A 27,346-nucleotide genomic window follows, 5' to 3' on the forward strand; every position below is an offset into this window, starting at 1 on the left:
GACACCTGGGACCAATTTCATGCTCAGATATAGGTATTACCATATAAGAGGAAAAGCTGAGAGCTCTTGTATGACTCAGCGGGGCCCATTGTAGAAGCAGGGCACTGCCTTCAGATAGGAGCAATAAAACGCACATGACACTCGGAAGCCAGAAAACGCATCATCACGTTACCAGCTTTACTAACCCAGTCCACCCATATCCGTGTCCTTTGGGGATGACCATCCAGCCCAGGACCAGATGTAGGCAGACAGCCAACACAAAGGCCCAGGAGGAGGGCAATGCTCTAGCTGGGGCTTTTGCTTTTCAAACCAACTCCCACATATCATTTAACTGGAAAGTGTATGGTGTCCAGTTGTGCAAGGTTCTGCATTAAACAGAAAAAGAGAATAGCATATATGTTAGCATATAGCTCCTGCCCTCAAGCACCTTGGGATCTAAGACTTATCAAACAACCCTTTTTCTAACAGCCCTTCCATTGGGCAGTAAGATCATATGGCAATTTTGTCAACTCATGTTTTATCTTCTTAATATAAAAGCCAATTTCTTCAAATTATCCATTAGAGGCAAAAGAGAAAGAAAAAAAAAACCTACAGTAACTTCTGCAATCTAAACTGGTTAATTTCTCAAATGAATAATTTAGATCTTAGACATGAAATCATTTGGAAAAGAACTTCTATTTTAAGTAATTCTATACCTTTCAACCCCAATGGATGCCACTATTTCACAAAACCTCATGCTTGTCCCATCTGCAAGACGTCTTCTAATACAACCATTCAAACTGAGGAGAAGTCTGGGACTAATAGCAGGACAGGGTTTCCTTCCAGTTCTGGAAAGAAAGGGGCAGGACAAGGGTGAACTGTAGCTGGGTGAATCCTGTTAACCTAAGCAAATAGATCCTTGTGGGTGAATGCTCAGGATTTGACATATTAATATAGAAATGTTATCTGGAGGCTAGATGAACCACCCATCTCCAAAACACTTGAGTACAAAGACTGCATTTCCCAACAAAAATGTGATTACATTTTAATCTGTCTTTAATGATCAAGGTCATCATAATAAACATAAATTGCCATGATATGGTATTTTTGTGGAAAGTGAAAGTGAAGTCGCTCAGTCGTGTCCGACTCTTAGCAGACATATCAGACATATGCCGGAGAAGGCACTGGCAACCCACTCCAGTACTCTTACCTGGAGAATCCCATGGACGGAGGAGCCTGGTAGGCTGCAGTCCGTGGGGGTCGCGAAGAGTCGGATATGACTGAGGGACTTCACTTTCACTTTTCACTTTCATGCATTGGAGAAGGAAATGGCAAGCCACTCCAGTATTCTTGCCTGGAGAATCCCAGGGACAGCAGAGCCTGGTGGGCTGCCGTCTATGGGGTTGCAGAGAGTCGGACATAACTGACGCAACTTAGCAGCAGCAGCAGACATATGCACTCATAAAGGTTAGGACTGTGCTTCAAATTTTGACTCTATCATTTACTACCTCTGTGACCTTGACTCAACTCTGCACCTCAGGTTACTAATCCACAAAATAGCAATAATATCATCACCTATCTTAGAGGGGGTGAGATTCGATGATTGGTGTAATTCTGGTAAACAACTTAATATAATACCCAACACATAACCAGCACTTTTCCTCAGTTATCATTATTGTCAGACAAAGCAGCATAAGTTGTTTAAAAAAGCACCATTATCTCTCTTCCATCTCATCTTTCTGACCCTCTCCAGACTCTTGAGATATGAAAAAGAAACATTTTCTACATAAGCAGCTATGAACTACTTTTCTAATCTCGGAATCTAGAATCCACTAGACTTGATCTTAAGCCCACTGCTAGCCATATGACCCTGACAAGATGCTCAACCTCTGTAAGTCTCAGTTTAGGGATTCCCTGATGGCTCAGACGGTAAAGCATCTGCCCGAAATGCAGGAGACCTGGGTTCGATCCCTGGGTTGGCAAGATCCCCGGGAGAAGGAAATGGCAACCCACTCCAGTACTCTTGCCTAGAAAATTCCACGGATGGGGGAGCCTGGTGGGCTATAGTCCATGGGGTAGCAAAGAGTCTCAGTTTACTTATCGGTAATGTAGGGATAGTTCCAATAACTTTTCAGGAAGAATTTGTATTGATAAATGAATTTCTACTCTAGGACATTCAGCACAGTCAATACTATTAATGTTATTAATATTAATGTTATTACAGTAATAAGCTTCACCTCTCTGGCTTCAGGATCCTTTTCTCTAAAATAAAGGACTTAGAGTAGATTAACCCTAAGATCCCCATCAGCATTAATGTTTTTTAAATTTCTAAATCTATTGCCACTTGACAGATGCAAACACTGAGTCACAATTCACGGATGACAAACGCAATGGTTTCCCAGACCATTACCCTCATAACTAGACTCTAAATACTTTATCCTATTTTAATTTATTGGCCTACCAGAGGCCTGGGCCTTTTGAATGTTCAGCTGGAATGTTAATTATGGGAAATTCCAGAATTCGTGGCCTAGAGACAAGTTCTCATTTACTCTGTTCCCTGGCACTGGGTACCTTCTTGCCTTGCCTTCAGAACACCAGCTTACTTTCCAAAGCACATGAAACCCCAGCCAGATGGCAATGCCGCCTGGTCCTTGCTGCCCCGGGCCCTTCCAGCCCTGCCAGTCCTCAGAACCCCATCCCCAAGCTCGTGTATCTGCTTCCCACCCCTTCCTTACTCCAACCCTAGCTCTCAAAGGTGGCTCTAAAGAAAGCCTTCTTTTATACAACTTCCAGAAACACACTCTAAACCTTTTTCTGGACCTGAGCCAGTACTAACCAGGAAGAACTACAGGTTCGCTTGTTCCTTATCAGATTTAAACACCATCTATTTGTTGGAAAGAAATCATTTTTTATTTGCCCTAGTTTTGCTTTGCTCATCTCAAAGGCAGTGGCATTTCGCACACTGTAACAGTGTGTTGCATCAGCTGACTCACTCGGCAGCTTGTTTGAGGTCTCTCCCAGCTCCAGGGGATGGATCACAAAGCCTGGGCTCCTGGAGACACCGGCTGAACTGGGTTCCTGTTTTGCCTGCCCTGCCGCCTGACTTCAGACGTGAACATGATCAGAGAAACGCTGTGGCTGCTCTGTAGTGAGAGGCTCTACACCTCTGCTTAACAATGGGAGGCTCGAGCAGACTGAGGTGCTGGGTGTTTAAAGAAGGGTGAGGAAACAGTAGGAGTAGTCAGAAGATGAAAAAACAAACAAACAAAAAACCCTCAGCCTTCCAGCTCCCTGACTCACCATATTCTTCTAGGCAGTGATCTTCAGGCCCCAAGGGTAATCTCAAGGGGCAGAATCATTTTCAAGGGCAGAAGCACTAATTAACCCCAGGTGGGTGGATCAATGGGGAGACAGGGATCAGGCATCTCACACTCAATTCCTTCGAGTGAAGAGAGGATGGCAGATGCGTGCACCAAGCTTGCCCCAGAATGAACTGAGTGATTAATGCCTTAAGAAACCCATGGACTGTAGTGTCATAAACTGTATGACTTTCACAGATCCTTTCAGTTTACCTTCATTTTACAGGGGGAGAAAATGAGCAGGCATTCAGGGATCAAAGGATTTTTTTTTAGGTTATATGGTCAGTTCAGCCTAAGAAAGGATAGGATGGCTAGCTCCTGAACCCCACCACACACCTCTCCTTAGGAGGTCACTGTGGGTCTGTTCCGAGTGGGTCAAGAATCATGAGGGTTTGGGGCGTTGGCCTGGCATGAGCAGGTGAGCCTGCTTACCTTCCTTGCTGCAGGGAACCCATCCCCTCAACAAGTGAAAGAGAATTTTGCTAGGACACCAGCCAGAGTCTTGGAAACCTTCATTTTTCTCCTCCAACAACTCAACTCCCAGAGAGTCAAGCAATCTGCCTAGTGTAGCAGAAAGCCATGTCCATTTTTATTTGGAGCTATTTAATACGTATTAGCAACATGCCAAGCACTGTTCCATGATCCCCAAGAGCCTTCCTCCCCACTTTGGACTGATTTATGCTAAAACAATTACATACCCCAGAGCTTCACTCCAACACCAGCTGTGAGGTTCACCCCATGGGACCCTGTGATAAGTCAAAGTGGGAGATCTGCCTCTCCTTGGCATTTGTCAGATTAGGCACCCTGGGTGACCTCCAAGGCAGAGCAGCTCGTTGTCGAGTTTGCAAGACACGCATCAGGCGTGGCTGAGGTTTCAGTGCTCTGTAGTAAGAAGTGAGAACACAACCCTCAAAGTTCACCCAGTTCAAGAGAAACCAACTCCCCAACTCAAAGGCACTCTCTGGTCCCAGTGGAGGACACTGATGGAGGCCCTGGGCCCTCGAACTCTATTAAGGCAGAGGCCACGCCAGTCCACCTGTGCATTTCTACTCCTGCAGTGTGAATCAGGTGCATCTCAAGAATCAGTTGTGCTATTTCTTAGACTCCTCACTTCAAATTTCCTTGTTGATATAATTATGTAATTGTGGTCATTATTATGTAACCTGATGAAATATGAACCCAGAAAACAAAAAAGGTTGTTTCTATGAAAACGAAGTAGAATTATCTGGAAAGAAGTGGTAAGGGCAGTTACTAAAAAGAATTACTGCCTAATGAGGTATAGGCAAGACAAATGTAAAGGACTGGGGCAAAAGAGTAAAAATCCACAACAGCTCTGATTCAGACAGCTTCACAGGGGTCTTTCAATCAGTGTCACACTTTGAAGGAACCTCAGCTGAATTCACAGCTACTGGATTGTGGGCGTGACCCATAGAAAATGGTGGGAGAACTCCAGTCAGCGGACTTCTATTCAAAGGAAGAGCCTTGGCCCTAGATATTGTTTAAAAAAAAAAAATGGTACTTAAAAGTACATTTATCATGTTAAGGTAAAATTAAAACATTCAAGGTATAAATGTATGTTTGTCTATAATTCTCTGTAACTGATTTTTTCAGGTAACCAACTACTGGTCTGAAAAGAGAGCTTCTATTGTACTAGGTGATAAATATACCAACTTACAAATGGTCTAGAGGATGAATCAGACAAAAGAATGTGCCAACACAAACCTGAAAGACTTTCACCTCCTTAATAAAGGGGTCTTCTTTCTTTCATTTCTCCCTTTGCCCCATTGTTGAGTTTACCAATATCCTGACGCACCTCTGTGAAGACCCCATAGCAGGCGCTGGGAATGTGGCAAAAAGCAAAGGGAATGAGGCATCCCCACGGGGCTCATTTTCCAAGCAGTCCCTCCTCCAGCTTGAGCTCCCACTTTCCCCTCTACCTACCACCCTAGCCAGACACCTCCTCTGCCAACTGGGACCCCTTAACTTTGCTTCTTCTGTGTCATTTGCCTGGAACCCTCTACCTCCAACCTCATTCTTCCCAGCCTTCCCATCCCATATGCCACCTCTTCTTCAGAGTCTGCTCTGGTCTCCCCAAGCAGATATGACCTCTTCCCACTGCAGCTCCCACAGCATTTTGTTTGTTGCTCCTGTATCAATTTACAAATTTCTACCATCGACTTAATCCCTTTCCTAATTTTCAAGACCACTTAGGTTAATGACTGAGACTCCTTCATTTTGGCATCTCCACAGTGTCTGGCCCAGGATTTTTTTTTTTCTTATAAATTTTAATTTCTGCTTTGGTTACCTAAGTCTTACATATAAAGATTAACTAAGCATAGGAGATGATCAAGGAAAAAAATACCTATTAACAGGTTACGAATGTGTTTTCTTATCCCTCAGACACACATTTAATTGACTATGCAAACTTCAAAGCATCTTTTATTCACCAGCTAGTTTGCAAGTAATACAATGAGATCTGCTAAAAGGAAAATTCTTTTGGAAGTTTTATTTGTTTGGGAAACTTGCATTCTATGGAGATTTTCCTTCCTGCTGGAAAACATCTGGATATAAAATGAAGAAATTAACTTTTTCCTCATAATTCTAGAAATATTATTCTTCCAGGGGTTTTGTTTATTCTCACATGCCCAGATGGAGAGGTAAGGGACTAGGAAGTATGTGATACATCTTTGGAAAGTTGACAATTCTAGAAGCATCATTATAAGGGCTGTGAATCTGTCTTGTCATAACCCAAGCAACTGTAAATGAGAATGACCTAAGAAATTATTCAAGATAGCCATTTCAAATCACTATAACCTTTAGCCCTACAAACCAAACACACCTATAGGTGCCCAGAATTGCATGTCTATAAAATACAATCATTTTGAAAGATAATAATCACAACTCAATACTGTTCTTCATGTTGTTAATGAGAGTTGGTCAGTTACCATGCTGATCCAAGCTGTGTCTGCACAGCTTTGGCTAATGTCCTTCCTTTGTGTGCTATGCAAGTAAATTATGCCGGGGCAGATGTTAGTTGACCTGCCTTTATAAAGGACTTGGGGGGAAGCAGGGTCACACAATAGAAAGATCATGGGCCAGGGGGCCAGACAGCCCAGGCTAACATCTGGCCCTGCTCCTTGTGAGCTATGTAACAAACTGGCAGAGATAGTTTTCTCATCTGCTACACGAGGAAAGAATATTTACTTATCAGGTGTGTGGTGAGAAATAAACCAGATACTGTAGGCAAATGTCTATACCTAGAAGATAGCTATGGATTCTGAGTGAATTCCTTACTTTGATTGACACTTGTTGCTCATAAAGTATTTGCACACTCAACTCATTTGAGTCTCCTAAACTCTTTGTGAGAGAGGCAAGATAAGGTCTACAGGTTGAATTGTCTGACATGGTTAATAATTGACTATTTTTGCCCACTAAAATGGATTATGGATCCACCTAACATTAATTCCTCGGAGAAGACAATGGCCCCCCACTCCAGAACTCTTGCCTGGAAAATCCCATGGATGGAGGAGCCTGGTAGGCTACAGTCCATGGGGTCGCTAAGAGTTGGACATGACTGAGCAGCTTCACTTTTGCTTTTCACTTTCATGCATTGGAGAAGGAAATGGCAACCCACTCCAGTGTTCTTGCCTGCAGAATCCCAGGGATGGGGGAACCTGGTGGGCTGCCGTCTACGGGGTTGCACAGAGTTGGACACGAATGAAGTGACTTAGCAGCAACATTAATCCCATCTTGAAAGTGAAAGTCGCAAAAAGTGTCCCACTGTTTATGACCCCATGGACTATACAGTCCCTGGAATTCTCCAGGCCATAATACTGGAGTAGGTAGCCTTCCCCTTCTCCAGGGGATCTTCCCAACCCAGGGATTGAACTCAGGTCTCCCACATTGCAGGCAGATTCTTTACCAGCTGAGCCACAAGGGAAGTCCAAGAATACTGGAGTGGGTAGCCTATCCCTTCTCCAGTGGATCTTCCGGACCCAGGAATTGAACCAGGGTCTCCTGCATTGCAGGTGGATTCTTGACCAGCTAAAGCACCAGGGAAGCCTAACTCCATAGATAGGGAAATTGCAAAACCTAGTAGTTCTGTCTCCCAGACAAGTGTCTAGTTCCACCAAGTGGTCTGTCACCAAAGGGTTGTTGTTCAAAATGGAAAAGACAAACACGCCAAATATAGATAAAGACTATAAGCAGACATTCCACAGAAAGAACACAAATGACCAATAAACACATGCCAAAAGAGTGGGCAAATTCACCAGGAATCAAGGTATACAAATGAAAACAAAAGAGAGAGAACAAAAGCAAAAACAAACTAATGGGACCTAATTAAACTTAAAATCTTTTGAACAGAAAAGGAAACCATTCACAAAAGGAGAAGACAACCTACTTAATGGGAGAAAATATTTGCAAATGATATGACCAATAAGGGTCAATATCCAAAACATATAAACAGCTCACACTACTGAACATCAAAAATCCTGATTTAAAAATTGGCAAAATACCTGAATAGACATTTTTCCAAAGAAGATATAGAGATGGCCAATAGGAACATGCAAAGATACTCAACACCATTACTCATCAGAGAAATGCAAATCAAAACCACAATGAGATATCTCCTCACATCTGCCAGAATGCTTATCATCAAAAAGACCATAAATAACAAATGTTGGTGAGGATGTGTAGAAAAGGGAATTCTGTGCACTGTTGATGGGAATGTAAACTGGTGCAGCCACTGTGGAAATAGTATGGAATTGCCTCAAAAAGCTAAAAACAACTATCATTGATCCAACAATTCCACTCTTGAGTTTATATCTGAAGAAAATGAAAACACTAATTAAAAAAGATATATGCACCCCAATGTTCATAGCAGTATTTTTCACAGTAGCCAAGATATGGAAACAATCTATATCCTTCATTGCTAGATGAATGGATAAAGAAACTGATATATATGTTTATACATATACTCACATAATGGAATATTGTTCAGCCATTAGAGTGAAATTTTAAATTTGCAACAAAATGGATGGACTTGGAGGGTATTATGATTAGTAAAATAAATCAGACAAAGACAAATACTGTATGCTGCTGCTACTGCTAAGTCGCTTCAGTTGTGTCCGACTCTGTGCGACCCCATAGACGGCAGCCCACCAGGCTCCTCTGTCCCTGGGATTCTCCAGGCAAGAACACTGGGGTGGGTTGCCATTTCCTTCTCCAATACTGTATGATATCACTCATCTGTAGAATCTAAAAAATAAAACAAACTAGTGAATATAAGGAAAAATAGACTCACAGAGAACAAACTAGCAGTTACAGTGAAGGGAGGGAAAAGGGGAGGGACAAGATAGAGGTGGGGGATTAAGAGCTACAAACTAAACTACTATGTATAAAATAAATAAGCCACAAGTATATATTGTACAACACAGGCAATATAGCCAATATTTTATAATAAATATAACCAGGTGTACTGTATGTTAGTCGTTTAGTCATTTCCAACTCTTAGCAATGCCATGGACTATAGCCTGCCAGGCTCCTCTGTCCATGGAATTCTCCAGGCAAGAACACAGGAGTAGGTAGCTATTCTCTTCTCCAGGGCATCTTCCCAACCCAGGGATTGAACCTGGGTCTCCCTCATTGCAGGCAGATTCTACAACTGTAGAATTACCTTTAAAAATTGTGAACCACTATGTTTTATACCTAAAACTTATATATTATAAATCAACTATACCTCAATTTTACAAAATGGAAAAACAAACTAAAAGTGAGATACTTTTTCTCCCTACCACCTATCAAATTAACAAGCTTTAAATGTTGCCATTCAGCTTTGGAGAAGCTATAGGGAAATATACATGCTTATACATACTCGGCCAGACTTCAGCAATACGTGAACTGTGAAATTCCAGATGTTCAAGCTGGTTTTAGAAAAGGCAGAGGAACCAGAGATCAAATTGCCAACATCCGCTGGATCATCGAAAAAGCAAGAGAGTTCCAGAGAAACATCTATTTCTGCTTTATTTACTATGCCAAAGCCTTTGACTGTGTGGACCACAATAAACTGTGGAAAATTCTGAAAGAGATGGGAATACCAGACAACCTGACCTGCCTCTTGAGAAACCTGTATGCAGGTCAGGAAGCAACAGTTAGAAGTGGACATGGAACAACAGACTGGTTCCAAATAGGAAAAGGTGTATGTCAAGGCTGTATATTGTCACCTGCTTATTTAACTTCTATGCAGAGTACATCATGAGAAACGCTGGGCTGGAAGAAGCACAAGCTGGAATCAAGATTTCCCAGCTGGAAGAAGCACAAGCTGGAATCAAGATTGCCAAGAGAAATATTAATAACCTCAGATTTGCAGATGACACCACCCTTGTGGCAGAAAGTGAAGAGGAACTAAAAAGCTTCTTGATGAAAGTGAAAGTGCAGAGTGGAAAAGTTGGCTTAAAGCTCAACATTCAGAAAATGAAGATCATGGCATCTGGTCCCATCACTTCCTGGGAAATAGATGCGGAAACAGTGGAAACCAGTGTCAGACTTTATTTTTCTAGGCTCCAAAATCACTGCAGATGGTGACTGCAGCCATGAAATTAAAAGACGCTTACTCCTTGGAAGGAAAGTTATGACCAACCTCGATAGCATATTCAAAAGCAGAGACATTACTTTGCCAACAAAGGTCTGTCTAGTCAAGGCTATGGTTTTCCCAGTGGTCATGTATGGATGTGAGAGTTGGACTGTGAAGAAAGCTAAGCGCTGAAGAATTGATGCTTTTGAATTGTGGTGTTGGAGAAGACTCTTGAGAGTCCCTTGGACTGTAAGGAGATCCAACCAGTCCATTCTGAAGGAGACCAGCCCTGGGATTTCTTTGGGAAGAATGATGACAAGGCTGAAACTCCAGTACTTTGGCCACCTCACGCGAAGAGTTGACTCATTGGAAAAGACTCTGATGCTGGGAGGGATCGGGGGCAGGAGGAGAAGGGGACGACAGAGGATGAGACGGCTGGATGGCATCACTGACTCGATGCATGTGAGTCTGAGTGAACTCTGGGAGTTGGTGATGGACAGGGAAGCCTGGAGTCCTGAGATTCATGGGATCGCAGAGAGTCGGACACGACTGAGCAAGTGAACTGAACTGATACATCCTCGGTAGGAGTGCAAAGCAATATAACTTTTCTGCTACTAGCTTAAATATGTATAAAAATCCTAAAACAATTAGGGAGTCAATGTCCAGGGCTTATCTAAAAACACACCCAAAGATTTGAAAAATCAAAGATGCATAGTGTTATTTACTAGACAACATTGTAAGCAACCTAAACATCCAAAATAGAGAATTAATTAAATACATTTAGTAGCATCCATATATTTTTTAGGCAAGAATACTGGACTGGGTTGCTGTTTATTCCTCCAGGGAATCTTCCCAACCCAGGGATCAAACTCACATTTCCTCTGTCTTCTGCATTGAAGGCAGATTCTTTACCTGCTGAGCCATCAGGGAAGCCCCATATATTGTATGAACTCTAAAGTCACTAAAATCATCTTTTAGAAGAATATTTAATGATATAGAAATATTACCTGTTATATTAAGCAGATGAATAGATTTAAACAATATATAGAGAGAGAATATTGGAGAAGGCAATGGCAACCCACTCCAGTACTCTTGCCTGGAAAATCCCATGGATGGAGGAGCCTGGTAGGCTGCAGTCCATGGGGTCGCTAAGAGTTGGACACGACTGAGCGACTTCACTTTCACTTTTCACTTTCATGCATTGGAGAAGGAAATGGCAACCCACTCCAGTGTTCTTGCCTGGAGAATCCCAGGGACGGGGGAGCCTGGTGGGCTGCCATCTATGGGGTCGCACAGAGTCGGACACGACTGAAGTGACTTAGCAGCAGCAGCAGCAGCATATACATACTTGCGCCTATTTAAAAATCCAGAAAGAAATATGTAATCATTTTAACATTTATTCTCACTATATGCTCGGTCACATCCAACTCAACATTTATTATCACTAGGATAAGGAAATAGGAAATGTAGATTTTTTCTTTTTCATACTCTTTTATATTTTCTAGATTTTTCTTAATGAATACATATTAATTATTAGAAAAGAATCTGAAAATATCAATATTTTTAAACTGAAAGTTTACTTTAAGAAAAAAGAATGTTTAAGAGAACAAAAAAGAAACAGTATTCCTCATGCATCATCTTACCAATTGAAATACTATTTTAATGTACTAACATATCCAAAAATTAGTCCAAGCATTACACCAAAAACAGAGGTGCTAAATATGCAGAGTACATCATGAGAAACGCTGGGCTGGAAGAAACACAAGCTGGAATCAAGACTGCCGGGAGAAATATCAATAACCTCAGATATGCAGATGACACCAACCTTATGGCAGAAAGTGAAGAGGAACTAAAAAGCTTCTTAATGAAAGTGAAAGAGGAGAGTGAAAAAGTTGGCTTAAAGCTCAACATTCAGAAAACGAAGATCATGGCATCCAGTCCCATCACTTCATGGGAAATAGATGGGAAAACAGTGGAAACAGTGTCAGACTTTATTTTTGGGGGCTCCAAAATCACTGCAGATGGTGACTGCAGCCATGAAATTAAAAGACACTTACTCCTTGGAAGGAAAGTTATGACCAACCTAGATAGCATATTCAAAAGCAGAGACATTACTTTGCCAACAAAGGTCCATCTAGTCAAGGCTATGGTTTTTCCAGTGGTCATGTATGGATGTGAGAGTTGGACTGGGAAGAAAGCTGAGCACCGAAGAATTGATGCTTTTGAATTGTGGTGTTGGAGAAGACTCTTAAAAGTCCCTTGGACTGCAAGGAGATCCAACCAGTCCATTCTGAAGGAGATCAGCCCTGGGATTTCTTTGGAAGGAATGATGCTAAAGCTGAAACTCCAGTACTTTGGCCACCTCATGCGAAGAGTTGACTCATTGGAAGAGACTCTGATGCTGGGAGGGATCGGGGGCAGGAGGAGAAGGGGACGACAGAGGATGAGACGGCTGGATGGCATCACTGACTCGATGGTCGTAAGTCTGAGTGAACTCTGGGAGTTGGTGATGGACAGGGAGGCCTGGCGTGATGCGATTCATGGGGTTGCAAAGAGTCAGACATGACTGAGCAACTGAACTGAACTGAACCTTGTCCCATTCAAGACAATTTCAGCCTGACCCAGGAATCAGCAGTGGGATGTGGATAGGGGAAAACAAGGATGTGTGATTTAAAAGTCACCCACAAAACAAACAGTTAGTGTTATCAGGCTATTGAACACATGGTGCCTAGGTTCAATGATTGGAAGTCTAGGAAATGGGGAGGCTAGGCAGTTGAGAAGCTTCAAGTAAGGGACCGAATGGCCATCTATTGAGCATATTTAAGGAGTGAAAATGGCCAAAGCTCTCTATTCCACAATAGTCTCATAGCTTTTTTAGATCACTTCTGTTATGGGTGTTCAATTTTTTTTTCTTCCTTTTATTCCTCACCTATTTTATAATAATATTGGCCCAATCCTTGAATCTCAGGTAGGGCCAGTATGCCCACTAATTGCAAATTGCCTTCCCACAACATACAGCAGGGCCTTCATGGAAACCTTATCCTAGCTGATAGAATCTTCCAACTGGTTCACTTGTCACAGTGATAGCTTCAGAGGTGAGCATATGAACTCAGTCAGACCAATAAGTCTTTCCTGGTACTTTATCACAGTTCTTGAAAAATATAATTATTTGTGACTATCTTGCCTATTCATGGAGGGAGACTACCTGAGAATTAAGCCAACCAGAAACATGTAAAGAAGACAGAGATATGATAAACATTGTTTGAAGTGCTGGATCCAACTATTCATGAAGCTAGCTGTTGTTCATGGACTTCCTAGGTACTTAAGCAGATTAATATCCCTTTTCTTAAAAAAGGTGTAAGTTAGGCTTCTGTTATCTGCAACTGAAATATTTCTGATTAATACAGTTTCTTTTCTTCTTGTTCTTTTTAGTTTTTTGACTGATGCAGTCAGATGGGCTTTGGTCTTTTTCTTTTCGAAAGGAGGCCCTGTCCTTGGAAGAAATAGCAGGTACAGTAAAGAGGTCTTATGCTTTATGTCTTCTTTAGTCATTAACATCATGGTATCTAAAGGACTCTATGGATCCATGGGTATAGGGGGAAATGGCTTGATCTAATTTCATAGGTCCAAACTAGTCCTTGTGATTCCACATGAGCTCCATCTCAGTTTACCAGGAGAGTAAGTCAGACAGGGAATTAAAGCCATACCTTAGCTATTAACAAATTACTGCTCATTGGAAAAACATTAATAGTTACCCAGAGAGGATATAGAAAGGACTCTGGTATATCTCACTACCCCTGCTCTCCTCTTATTCCTGGACACATAGTTAAACTACATGTTGCAATCTGTCTTATAGTCAGATGTGGTGATATGTGTCCAGCCATGAGAATGTTAGCAGAAATGCATTTCCTTTATTCATTCAATAGTTATTTCTGAGGAGCTAAAAGAGGACTAAGGGTGGGGACTAGATCTTTGAAAAAAGGTAAAAGAGCAGTCTTCGGAACTTGGACCCAAGGGATACAGGTGGTGTTATTTTGACTCAAAGATGATAGAAAGGAGCTCTTTTCATTCCTTCTACCATGGTCAACATGATTTTAGGAGCTTGGTGGTGGGAGTGCAAGAATAAGTCTACAGAACTTGAAAGGGCCTCTGTTGGAGGAGAGAAAAGTTGCAGAAGTCAGGAGCCCGACAAGGTCTGAGAAGCATGAACATGAGCTGTGCAAGGGATATTTGCTGGAGAGCAGCCACCATGTCTGTCACTAGTCAGCTCTACTAGAGAACTAAGCATTACTCACCACACAGTGCCAAGCACTGCGGAGGCACTAGGTCCACAACAAAGATGAAGACAGTCTCTTCCCTGCAAAGAGTTATACACAAGGTGTTCTGGGAGCCCAGGGAAGCCTTCCTAGGAAGGCTTCACAAAAGACAGAAACCTTCAAGGCCAAGTCTGTGGGTACAGACGGTCATAGGTGTGTGGATGTGGGGTGGGAGTCTGTGGACTTTCTCCTCTGATGACATCAATTTTCTCAGTAGAGTGGGAGGCAAGGTCATTAGCTGACAGTGAGTACGGGGGGAGGAAATCAGTTAACTGAGGGAATAAAAGGACCAGGAACTAACAGAGTGATGGCCTGGCAGCATTAAGAACCCACTAAAGGTTCACGGTCATGAATTTAAAGTGCGACCAGTTTGCGTGGCTGTGTGTTTTTCTCTAGTCAGATTCAGCTGCACAAGCGGAGGAGGAAGAGAGCTGGATTTAACCAAGATTGTGGTTTCACAAAAGAAGTCTGAGCAAATGAGAGAAGGGCAAGGGCATCAATAGTATACAAGGTAATATAATTATCATGATTGAGTATGGAGTCTACGCCAGCAAGGAGACGAGTGCAAACATGGAAGAATTGATAGATTATGGTCCTGGTGGTCAAGAGATTGCTCAGGCTGGGGTGCCATAAATAATGAGCTGGAAAGATTGGAGGTGGGGGCCCAGGTTACTGTAAATTGTGCTGTGTTCACTCACATCTGAGTCTTTGTGACCTCCATGGACTGTAGCCTGTCAAGCTCCTCTGTCCATGGGATTCTTCAGGCAAGAATACTGGAGTGGGTTGCCATTTACTACTCCAGGGGATCTTCCTGACCCAGGGAGTGAACTGGCCTCTCTTGTGTCTCCTGCACTGACAGACAGATTCTTTACCATGCACCATCTGGGAAGCCAAGGGGGCCCAGGGTAAGTACATTAATTTGAGATTACAGAAGAACTGTCATTTTTGGCAATGAGAAGACACAGGGGTGAGTGGCTAAGGTGGGATCTGATAGTTGGATAAACCACATCTGGGCGAGCCATGCTAGAAGTACAGATTCATGATTCTTGGGAGCTTGAAGTCACGTTAATACTGAGTATCCTAGAGATTGCAAAAGGAGAAGAGAACAGGGCTGAGCTCAGAGACTTGAGGAGTTCAACAGTGAGGGGCTGAGGGGAGGCCAAGAAGGAGGGCAATCAAGAGAAACCAACAGAGAGACTGAAGAGAAAGTTCGCTGGCAGACTAACACTCCTCAGAAAGGTCAGATAAGGTAAGAACCAAACATGGTCCATAAGACTGGGCGGTAAGGAGTTGCTGGTGAACTTAGTAGCAGCTGGGGAATGAAGAGTGAGGAGGAGGGAAAGAAACTGAGGCATCAAGTGTGGACTCTATTCTCTTTGAAGATGCTCAGGAGCAAATCCATCTAGTTGCTAGACTATATCTGACAGTTGGTCTCCTATGATATAAGCTGAGCCCACTGATACATCCTACCCTGGAAATGTAAAGTGAAAAGAGAAAATATCCATACAAAACTGACTTCCTAGTTTTAGATCATGCAAACCAGTATGTACACATCAGTGTGTACAATTGTCAAGACAACTGACAAAGCCTGGGAAGCCCGCCCCTCACTACATTCATCCATCACCTTGTTCTCTCTGTCACTGTTATATAACCTTAATTTAGATGGGGGCCTTCTTGCTTTGGACACAGTGAAACCGTGATCATTTTTGGACTGGAATATTGCCCCTTTGAGGAGGATGTAGTGAAGAGGGCCTGAGGGTATGTACCAGATGCAGGTGTGACCATGACCCTATAAGCTGGATAGCCCATCACAGTCCTGGTTGGGCCACAGATGGGCTAAAGGATTCAGCCATTCATCAAAATACTCAAATGTATTTTCCTAAGGGCCTACTACTTGCTTATTTGAGAAAATCAGAATGAAAGTATAAACAACCAACTTCAGAGGATTGTTGGAAAATATATTGTTAGTAACTATAAAATATACTAAGGGAAAACAAGGCCTTATAAATGATATTTTAGTTACTATAGCTGTTTTGAAACCTTCCTGTGCATCAACTGGGTTTAAACCATAAATAAGGAAAACCTACTTCACCTAAGTTACTGACCAAGGCATGTGATAATAGGGGGACTTTAGGATGGTCAATGGAATCATCTAAGTATTCTATTACATGAAACACAATTGTTAATATTAGGCCAATGTCTGGGGTAGGCAAAAAACCCTAAGATTTTCAATAGATGAAGACTGCCACAGGCAACCCAGATTGCCTTTGTATTATCTGTATTTGATAGATTAGAAGATAATGTAAATGGCCAACAGCACACTCCTATAGGTGCCAGAACCAGGATCAGAACGTAAATCTATTTGATTCAAACGCTGGCCGTAAGTATTGCTAAAATCTGCAGGCCACCTCCACATGTGATGCTCTCTCCAACCACCACTCCAGCCATCCACGCAGGGGCTTCCAGACTCCCCCAGACAGACGTGAATTAACTAACCCAGGTGGAGAAGAGCTTTGCAAAACTCTAGACACAAATGCATTGGAGAAGGAAATGGCAACCCACTCCAGTGTTCTTGCCTGGAGAATCCCAGGGACGGGGGAGCCTGGTGGGCTGCTGTCTATGGGGTCGCACAGAGTCGGACACGACTGAAGCGACTTAGCAGCAGCAGCAGACACAAATGAATGTCTTCTCATCCAGAATGTCTTAAATGCTCAGAGTCAGGCTTGTCTTCTCTCAGGTGTATCCAGTGTACACAATGACACTTGTTAACTGAGGTTTCGATCACATAAAAACAAAAGAAATTCTCCCCCCTCCATTTATGCTCTTGTGTCTGCACTTTCTAACCCTTCCACAGTTGTCTTTAGTTGAACACAGAAGTGTTTTGTTTTTTGTTTTTTTTTTCATTTCTTTTTCCTCAAGCTTGCTCTTGGATCACAAGGCAGAGGGAGCCTGCTCACAGGAGTCTTCCAGTTCCGTGCACATGTTGTTTATGTTCTTTGTTTTTCACCTTTGGCCATGGGCTTCAGAAAGCCTGTCTGGGTTGCCGTGCTCACCCAGGTCATGTTCATAGGTCATTTCCTCCACCTGGTCAATTCTCTGTGGGTGCCTGAGTTATATGCAGATAGAATGGATCGTTGGTCCAGTGAAGTCTGCGGCCATTTCAATGGCTTCTTTAGGAGAAGGTGGAGTGTGGTATGTGACTTCAGCTTTTCTTGTGAAGAGGTTCAATCCAGCCACGGACTAAATCATTTGATCAGTTTTTAATTTTTTTTTTAACTTGTCCCATTAAACTACAGAACTGGAACCTACTCATGAATGGTTTCTTTCTGCTTTCACTTGAGGAGTTCCTGACATAACAAAAACTGCTAATTAACTGGCTGGGAGACTTTTACAATAGCCTCTTTAAATAAGTTCCACTGTGCGGCCCTCGCAGTCCCAGCACCACACTGCTGATCCCACCGCAATGCACCCTTTATTAAACACACTGTCCCTTCACGCCACCAGCCTCCAGCTTTCATTCGCCACACTGTCGTTCTGCTTGGAAATGCCTTCCTTTCTTCAATTTTCTTCCAAAGTCACCCCCTGGGGGTGTGACTCCCCCTCTCCGTTCCCAGCCAGACTCCTTAGTTCCACAAAATCCCATCCCATCAGCATCCTCCCATGGACGCAATGTGGGGATTCTGAAGTCCACTGGAAAGAGAGACATGAGGACCCAAGCAACAGGAGTGCCACCTCAATGTGGGCTCTCCGATTGAGGGGTGGGTGAACCCTAATCTGTCCTCACTTCTACTTTTCGCTACCAACCTCAGCAAGGACAGTACCAACGTCTTTCTGGGGAAAAAGCCCAGTCAGTTCAACAATGAACACAAAAGCCCCATAACTGGTCTTCCTGCTTCCAAACGTGCCCCCTCCACTCACCTTCCGCCACCTTCTTCTACACAAAACACCCAGGGAGCGCTCCCTGAAAATGTAATTTGGGTGTGTCTTTCCTAAGATGTCCACTGGCCTTAGAATAAGATCCTTATCAGAGTAACACTGTCTGGGACAAGCCTACCTAGTCAGGCCATTTCTTACCAAGGTCCTCACGGTCACTGTGCTCCTGTACCCCGCTCTGCCCCTCAAACTCAGCTGCCTTCTACTTTGGGGCCTTTGTCTCAGAAGCTGCCTCGTCCTGCAATGATCATCTGCATATGGCTGGTTCCTTCCTTTTTTCTTTTTTTTAACTTTTTATCCTGTATTGCAGTAGAGCTAATTAACAATGCTGTGATAGTTTCAGATCAACAGGGAAGGGACTCAAACATATATATACAAGTATCCATTCTCCCCCAAACTCCACTCCCACCCAGGCAGCCACACAACATTGTGGCTGGTTCCTTCTTTATACATGTGGTTTAGCCACTAAGTTGTGTCCGACTCCTTGTGACCCTATGGACTGTAGCCCACCAGCCTCCTCCATCCATAGGATTTCCCAGGAAAGAATACTGGAGTGGGTTGCCATTTCCTTCTCCAAGGGATCTTCCTGACCCAGGGATTGAACCTGCATCTCCTGCATTGCTGGCAGTCTCTTGCATTGCAGGAGGATTCTCTACCAACTGAGCCACAAGGGAAGCCCATTCTCTCTCTCTCTCTCTATATATATATATATATATATTTTTTTTTTTTTCTGTGTTGGGTCTTTACTGCTGCATGGGTTTTTCTCTGGTTGCAACAGGTAGGGGCTACTCTCTAGTTGCAGTCCGCCAGCTTCTCATTGCGGTGGCTTCCCTTGCTGTGGAGCATTGGCTCTGGGCACACGGGTTTCAGTAGTTACACAGGTAGGCTCAGTGGTTGTGGCTCACAGGCTCTAGAGCACAAGCTTAGTAGTTGTGGCACACGGGCTTAGTTGCTTTGCGCCATAGGGATCTTCCCACATAGGGATCTTTGATAGTGATTGAACCCCTGTCTCCTCCATTGGCAAGCAGACTCTTCACTATTGAGTCACCAGGGAACCCCTAGCTGGTTCCTTCTTGCCTTCAGGTCCCAGCTGAGAAGCCACCTCCACTGAGAGCCCTTCCCTGATCACCAACCACACACACACATACACACACTCAATCATTCTACTGCACCCTCCAAGTTTATTTTTAATATCTTTGGGGAAGCAACGGATTGGGAGTTTGGGACTAGCAGATGCAAGCTATTATATATAGAATGGATAAACTACAAGGTCCTACTGTATAGCACAGGGAACTATATTCAATATCCTGTGATTAGCCATAATGGAAAATAATTTAAAAAAATAAAATAACCAAAACTTTAAATCTAAAAAAATCTTACTCTGCAATTATTTGCTTAGCTATCCCTGTGTCTCACTCATAGAATGTAAGCCCCTCTTGAAGCAGGGACCTCAACAATCTTGTCACACCTATTATTATATCAGGCACATAATAGATGTTCAGAAAATGTTTCTTGATTGAAGGTGTTGGTGACAGGAGTCACGCTAGGCACTGAAATGACACTGATGAGCAAGTCCCTGCCCTCTGGGCCCCACAGTTCAGCAGAGGAAACAGAGAGGCAAATGTTATTAAAATTCAATAACACTTTAAAAGTGCTCTGGTGATGCATGACCATGGAGTTCCACATGGGAGCTGAGCCCTGCCCTGAAGTTAAAGCATCACAGCATCCAGAGCAAGGATAGGTGGGCTTTGGCAGAGATTTGGTGCTGAAATGGAGCAACTGTGCCCTGAAGTTAAACACCAAACACCAAACTGAAAAAAAGGTGGTTCCTGGTTAAACACACCAACCTTGTTACTAACTCACCCTGCTGTGAACATTTATTAAAACAGTCTCCAAATAAACAAGTCCTAAAACTAATCAGGAAGTGGAAAAACATAAAAATAATCCCCAGCCCACAATACACACCCATGAAAACAAGAAATAAAGAAAAATGTTCTATATAAAACCCGTGGGGCCAAACTCTGTCCTCAATTAGTGGTGCAGGCTGCCAGCTTAAGTCAATGGAGGTTTTCAGTTCAATAATAGAGGCAGGATTTGGGGCCCACTATGCATTGCAGTCACTTTTAGGCAATAAATCAGGAATGTCAAGTGGGTGTGTGTTGGCCTCACTGACACAGTAATTAACCCGAATAGCACTATCTTCCATTTTGAGATCCACTGGAGTTCATAGCAGCCAAGGAGGTTCTGAAGTGTGTGTGTGTGTGTGTAAAAGAGATGCTCCTGCATGAACTGTCAGGCATCACTGGACTCAGGGGGAGAGGGGAGACAACCCTCCCCCCATGCCCTTCCCAAATTCAAAAATAATCAAAAATTTCAAGATGGTGACAACAGAGCGTTGAACAAATTTCAGGGTCCTTCTGAGCAGCGTCTTATATGGCTACACAGGGTGCGCACTCACGAAGCTGGCCTGACAGTAGGAGTCATTCTGGAAAGACAGCTTGGGATCCGGTTTACAGCTTTCTATCAGCATCACAGCTGACAATTTTTGAGCACTTCCTATATGTTGGGCACTCTTCTAAATACCTTATGTGTATTAACTCATTTATTCTGCACAATAAGACTATGAGATAAGCATAATTAGCCCTATTTTATGTTGAAGAATTTGAGCTTCCTGAGATCATGCAGCTTTTTAAGTGGCTGAGCTGAGATTTGAACTCAGAGACTCTTAACTCTTTTAACCACCTTCTTACCATGTTACCATGTTAGTCAATGTACATGCCATTCCATTGGGTTGACCAAAAAGTTCATTTGAGTTTTTCCATAACATCCTACAGAAAAACCCAAAAAAACTTTTTACCCAACCCAATATGTTTTTCTTATTCTGACAAGCCTCTCATTCATACCTCCTAAGGCCAATTCCCATCACAGACTGAATTCAAATATCCACTTGGGGGCTCACTACTTGTGTGACCTTGAATAAGCACCATAACCATTCTAAGGCCATGTTTCCTTATCTGAATAAAAGATTAAAATGGTACCTATCTCATAGTATTGTGAGAACTTACTGACTTAGTTGAAATGAAGTGTCAGGTGCATGGGAAGTACTAGTAAATGTGAGTCACTGCAACGATTATTACTATTAGTAGAAATATTATTTGCAAATCTTACATAGAAGATTTCAAGCTACTTGCAGTTACTTGCTCTATTTTATCCTATTTGCTGGAATTTCTAGTAAAGAGGAACTTTCAACTATCTTATTTTGGCTTAGGAACTTACTCAATAGCCTGATAAAAGCAATAAAAATAATAATAGCTACCATGTATTGAAACTTACCATATACCAGAAACTTTACTTAGATTATGTCATTATTCTTCAAAACCTATTGAAGAGGGTGTCAATAGTTAAACAGGGAAAGAATGGTGTTTCCAACAAATGATGTTAGGACAACTGGATATCCATTTATATATGCAAAAGAATAAATGTAGACCCCTATCTCACACCTATAGAAAAAAAATCAAAATAGATTAAATGCCTAAATATAAAGCTAAACTACAACACTCTTAGAAGAAAAATAGAAGTAAATCTTCATGACCTGGGGTTAAGCAGTGGTTTCTTAAATATGACATCAAAAATGCAAGTTACAAAAGAAAATATAGATAAAATAAACTTCACCAAAACTAAAAGCCTTTGTGCTTGAAATCACACCATCAAGGAAGTGAAAAGACAACCCACAGACTAGGAAAAATATATTTGCAAATCATATCTCCGAAAGGACTCTTACTTAGAACATATAAAGAACTCTTAAAATGCAACAATAAAAGAAGAACCCAAAGAAAAATCTCAGCAAAGCATTTTCTCCAAGGAATATATATATAGATGACCAATAAACACATGAAAAGATGCTCAACATCATGAGTCATTAGAGAAACGCAAATCAAAATTATAATGTGATACCATTTCACACCCAAGAGGCTAAAATCAAAAGGGCACATAATAACAAGTGCTGTTAAGGATGTGAAGAAATTAGAGCCCTCATTTATTGCTGGTGCAATTATAAAATGGTACAACTGCTTTGAAAAACAATTAGGCAATTCTTCAAAAAGTTAAGCGTAGATTTTTTGTATGATCCAGCAATTCTACTCCTAGACATATAGCCAAGAGAAATTAAGACATATGTCCACACAAGACTATACACAAAAGTCCATAGTATTGTTTATAATAGCCAAAAAATGGAAGCAATCCAAATGTCTACCAACATATCAGATGAATAGGCACACGAAATATACTATATTCATACAATGGGAGAGTATGCAGAAATGAAAAAAAAGAATAAAGTACCAATATATGCTACAAAATAGATCAATCTTGAACATGCTATATTAAGTAAAAGAAGCCAGGGACAAAAGACCATACGTTGTATGATTTCATTTATATGAAATGTCTAGAATGGATCTTCCCCGTAGGTCAGACGGTAAGGAATCTGCTTATAGACCAACCCAGAGAGATAGAAAGTAGATTGGTGTTTTCAGGAGCTAGACAAAAGGAGAAGTGGGAAGTGACTGCTAATATGTATGGGTGTCTTTTGGGGGTGATGAAAATATTCTAGAACTAGACAGTGCTGATAATTGCATACTGTTACATATACTAAAAAACACTGAAATCACTTTAAAAGGGTAAATTTTATAGTACATAAATTATATCCCAATAAAAGCTGTTAATAAGAACAAAACACCCCAATCCTAATGAAGTCAGTCTCATTTTCCCCATTTTGTGGACAAGGGAACTGAGGTTCAGAGTGGGTAAGCAACTTGCTTAGGGTCAAAGAGCGGGGCAGTAGGGTTTTCCATTTAAATCACCATGCATCTCATTTCCACCTCTATGTCTTAACTCAACTGCCCCCCAAAGCTTTGGAAATGAAAAGAAAAAAATTCCCTCCTCAAAAAGAAGAGTTTCCAGTGACAGCTGGCTTAGATCTGAGGTCACTTAATTCAATCTTCATTTCCCCAAATTCTTAATGCCAGCTTGATCCTAGGTTCTGGGCAGATGGACATGGGGCAAGGCACACGAGAAGTTTAGGACAGGTCATAAACCTGTGTCAGTGTGACCACCGACCCAGACTGTGGCCCACTAGCTCCGATTGAGACATCTATGCCAACAATCGATAGTAATGGCAGAGGTTCAATTCAATTGCTCACAAATCCCCATCCATCATTAGGACAGCAGAGTGACAGAGCTGACCTTCCTAGGACCTGGTCTTTCACATTCACAGGCTTAAGGCAAGTAGATGGTCTTTGGCCCTTAATGATTCTCCATTTCAAAGCACTGAAGCTTCCCCTGAAGTTGTGTCCAATACATCCTCTTATTATTTCTTATACATAGTATTTACTATGTGCTATATGTCATAATTATCTGCTGACCTGTCTTCTTCTACTGCCTCCTCTGTGCAATTCCTAAAGGAAGGACCAAGTTCTATTCATTTGTAAATTTCCAACACCTTGGAAATTTCCCATCACTTATTAACAAAAGTTCTAGTACCATTTCCTGAGTGTATATGGTGTGCCAGGCTCTGGGCTAAAGTTTTATAAACAATCATATTTTGATTCTCCCAGTGACCCTATGAGGTAAAGGCTATCACAATCCCAATTTTATGTCTATCTAATGGCAGTCCAATAAATCTTTGAATTTCTCTAAAATTTATTATTAGTCAGTGGACATATTCTTCTTTCTGGCTCACAGACATGGTAAAGACACGGCTCTGTTTTCATTGATTTAGATTTTCCCAGGTGGCGCAGTGGAAAGAAGCTGTCTGCCAATGCAGGAGATGTGGGTTCGATCTCTGGATCAGTAAGATCCCCTGGAAATGGCAACCCTCTTCAGGATTCTTGCCTGGAAAATTCCATGGACAGAGGAGCCTGGTGGGCTACCAGTCCATGGGTCACAAAGAACCAGACACAACTCAGCACACACAAACATATACACCCAGTAGACAGAGATGCCAGGCAGGGTCAAAGCCCTTGGAACATAGCAGACATACAGCACGCTCTTGAATTTGATCATAAACACAATCCCCAGGGTTGGCTGCCTAAATTCCAAACCTTCCATTCACAAGACAAGTTTATACAATTGTGTACTTGAGAATGACCTTTGCTAGAATTTCTATTATCACCCTAAAACCAAGTGAGGAATGGTGATATGTTTTTAAAGTCTAAGTAATTTAGCTGAATGTCTTTGTTTTTCTCTTTGGTGGAGGTTGAAATGTTTTCCTACTGTTTCAGGTTATTTTTCTGACTAACGGCTATGGTACCCACATTCTGACAGTTGGTAACAATTTTCTGGAATTTAGGAGATCACCTTCAGTGACTAAGGCAAGTCAAAAAAAAAAAAAAAAAGGATTATTGTACTTCTATTCACCAAGAATTTGAGGTGTTCTGCTTATATCCCAAGCCCTCATAACATCAATTTTTAAAATCAGCTACCCAGTTCAAAATCCATCTGCCAGGATTTGAAAGGTGATCTCCCATTCTTTCTTTGTGACGGCAGCCATGGACAGGATTCCCATGCCTTCAGCATCCCTCCACAGCACTCATAAAGGCCCATTTTAAAGGGCCTTCCGGTTTCAGGTTCACACTCAGGGACAGAATTTAAGCGATTCTCACTAGCACGCACCTGAGAATAACCAAGAAAGGCACGAGCTCTTGCCACGGCCACCTTCTGTTGGCCCAGTGTGCCATCTTACATCACCGTTTGTACCCCAGGCAACCAGGTCCCCAAGAATGTACTGTTGTTGCCTGTTCCCACCTCACTTTACCGCCATCTAGAAGGTGGGATTTTCTTGCTGTGGTGATATGGCTTTTGGTGGGAAGGGGGGTATAAGATTTCTATTTTTGTATAAGCTTTAGCTTGGGGTATGCATTTGTTTTGCTTTACTCCATTTGGTAGAGGGATGTTTATGAAACAGAGTTTCTTTTTTCTTTAATGCTTGCCCTCTTTTCTGGACCCTGCCTCCCTTCTGCCTCTTGGTTCTCTTCCTAATCTCCTTGCCCCTAGTAACTCAGCACTCCCATACAACCAGCTAGATCCCCTAGTCTGCACATGACCCAAGGAGAAAAATGATGAGATGGGAGAATAGAATGATGGATGTCCATCAAGACCAGTGCAGGCTGGGTTGGCCTGGAGAAGCCGTGAGCTCATTAGAAATGAGGGTAACCCACATGCCACTCAGAGCTTTTTAGGTATGAAGAAAACTGTCCACAAACCAACTCAACAATTCTGTGGCTCCACCTTCTTAACTAGCTGCCTCTATGCCACACACATCAACCCTGGCATGGAATCCAGTGCCTTCTTCATTTTCCATAATCAAAATGTAAAAACTCTTCACCCAACCCTTTCACAAGCTTATAACACTCACTCTCCCTCCTCCCACTTCTGCTCATCCTCACCCAGCTCCTACATTCCATTCACCCAGCTCCAAACTCTTTTCCATTTATCACACAAGCAGCTTCCCCTCCCTTGGCACCTGCAGGGGAAAGAGACCGCCTCCTGAGCAGCCATTAAGGCACTTCTTGAGCCGAAGATACTTCTCCTCTCAAAGAAATTGCATTGCCAGTTTATTAAAATAATAAAATTTTACCTGCCCTGTTACCCTTGGAAACCCTGGGATTATTCCAAAAATGGAAAGAAGTTGTGTTTTGCTGAGATGCTGTTGGGAGCAAAGGCGAACTTAAATCATAGGGAGGGAAGACAGGCAGGGACTGAAAAGGCAGATGAAGACTTGAGCTGCACTGATGCAAAATAAAGAAGAAGAGAAGGGAGGAATGTTCAAGGGGAAGAAAAATCAGTGGTTGGAGGTCTATGGGAAAACTTTGGTGATAAGGACATTAAGGCCAGGGCAGCAAGAAAAGCCCTCACTGAAACTAGGCTTCCCCAGGACTACTTCTCAGCTCTATGGAGACCCATGAAGACTCATCCCCAGTGTACATGGGAATCTGGGCCTCTTGGACCACCAGAGTCTTCTCATCCATTGCTCCTGAGCCACAGGCAGGCCCTGCTGCAGAAATAAAGTATTTGACCGCTCAGCCTCTGAACTTTGGGACCCTGGAGTCTTACGAGAGGCTTCAAAGTGCTCGTTTCCCTCAGCATCATATGTTCCCTGAAGCTTCACGAGCTGATCTCAGCAACACATGAGCTCACTCACTGTGGGCAGGGAGTGTGAGATTGATCCTGATTGAGCAGCTAACTAGCTGTGTGACCAAAGGCGACTGTGGGAGTCTCAGTTTCTTCACCTATCAAACGAAGATAGTAACACCTGCCTTACAGGGATCATCCGGGGGCTAAAAACAATCTGGAAGGCACAGGCCTGACACAAAGTGGAGCTCAGTATATGGCTGAGTTACGTATATGAATGTATGTGAATCATTTATGTTTAATTATCATTGCAAACAATAGTAAAAGTCTCATGTCTCATTAATTTTGTTGTAGGTTTTATTTAACTATGACCAATGGTGTGTTGAGTACATCATGAGAAATGCTGGACTGGAAGAAACACAAGCTGGAATCAAGACTGCCGGGAGAAATATCAATAACCTCAGATATGCAGATGACACCACCCTTATGGCAGAAAGTGAAGAGGAACTAAAAAGCCTCTTGATGAAAGTGAAAGAGGAGAGTGAAAAAGTTGGCTTAAAGCTCAACATTCAGAAAACAAAGATCATGGCATCTGGTCCCATCACTTCATGGGAAATAGATGGGGAAACAGTGGAAACAGTGTCAGACTTTATTTTTGGGGGCTCCAAAATCACTGCAGATGGTGACTGCAGCCATGAAATTAAAAGACGCTTACTCCTTGGAAGGAAAGTTATGACCAACCTAGATAGCATATTCAAAAGCAGACATATTACTTTGCCAACAAAAGTCCATCTAGTCAAGGCTATGGTTTTTCCAGTGGTCATTTATGGATGTGAGAGTTGGACTGTGAAGAAGGCTGAGCGCCGAAGAATTGATGCTTTTGAACTGTGGTGTTGGAGAAGACTCTTGAGAGTCCCTTGGACTGCAAGGAGATCCAATCAGTCCATTCTGAAGATCAGCCCTGAGATTTCTTTGGAAGGAATGATGCTAAAGCTGAAGCTCCAGTGCTTTGGCCACCTCATGCAAAGAGTTGACTCATTGGAAAAGACTCTGATGCTGGG

The 27,346-nt window shown here is 42.4% G+C and overlaps 1 long non-coding RNA gene across 2 annotated transcripts in view; it reads right to left on the bottom strand.

The window, feature by feature from the left end:
- Window positions 1–27,346, bottom strand: part of LOC123334072 — a 71,006-nt gene that overhangs the window by 28,198 nt on the left and 15,462 nt on the right. Inside the window, exon 1 of one of the 2 annotated variants that reach the window (XR_006551830.1) lies at window positions 3,280–3,855. The exons of the other annotated variant lie outside the window; for it this stretch is intronic. This is a non-coding gene — a long non-coding RNA (uncharacterized LOC123334072). Of the gene's footprint in view, window positions 1–3,279; window positions 3,856–27,346 lie in introns of those variants that run through there. 2 annotated transcript variants of the gene reach the window in all.

This window comes from Bubalus bubalis, chromosome 6, assembly GCF_019923935.1.
Source record: "Bubalus bubalis isolate 160015118507 breed Murrah chromosome 6, NDDB_SH_1, whole genome shotgun sequence".
NCBI lineage: Eukaryota > Metazoa > Chordata > Mammalia > Artiodactyla > Bovidae > Bubalus > Bubalus bubalis.